A 512-nucleotide genomic window follows, 5' to 3' on the forward strand; every position below is an offset into this window, starting at 1 on the left:
TATACATACATACATACATACATACATACATACATACATACATACATACATAAATATTTAAAAAAAAATAAAATAAAATGTAGATGGAAGCCGGGTGATGGTGGCGCACGCCTTTAATCCCAGCACTCGGGAGGCAGAGGCAGGCGGATCTCTATGAGTTAGAGGCCAGCCTGGTCTACAAGAGCTAATTCCAGGACAGGCTCCAAAGCTACAGAGAAACCCTGTCTCAAAAAACCAAATGAATGAATGAATGAATGAATGAATGAATGAATGAAAAATGTAGATGGATCTAAATTCATCAGGAGGGTCTGCAAGTGAGGAGCTCAGAGTGGGTGGGTGTCTACTCCGGACCCACAAGATTTGTGATTGTATACCACTGAGACCAAATGAGGACTAAAACAATGAAAAATCAAAAGGAACTTTGGAACAGCTACAAGTAAACAACCAATCTACAGGGAAAACCTCCCGAGGGCCATGGATGTCACCAATCTACAGGGAAAACCTCCCGAGGG

The 512-nt window shown here is 42.0% G+C and overlaps 1 protein-coding gene across 2 annotated transcripts in view; it reads right to left on the bottom strand.

The window, feature by feature from the left end:
- The window catches only part of Plbd2 (phospholipase B domain containing 2), a 20,429-nt gene that overhangs the window by 6,674 nt on the left and 13,243 nt on the right, over positions 1 to 512 (bottom strand). The gene's annotated exons all lie outside the window — the stretch shown is intronic.

This window comes from Microtus ochrogaster, unplaced genomic scaffold, assembly GCF_000317375.1.
Source record: "Microtus ochrogaster isolate Prairie Vole_2 unplaced genomic scaffold, MicOch1.0 UNK132, whole genome shotgun sequence".
NCBI lineage: Eukaryota > Metazoa > Chordata > Mammalia > Rodentia > Cricetidae > Microtus > Microtus ochrogaster.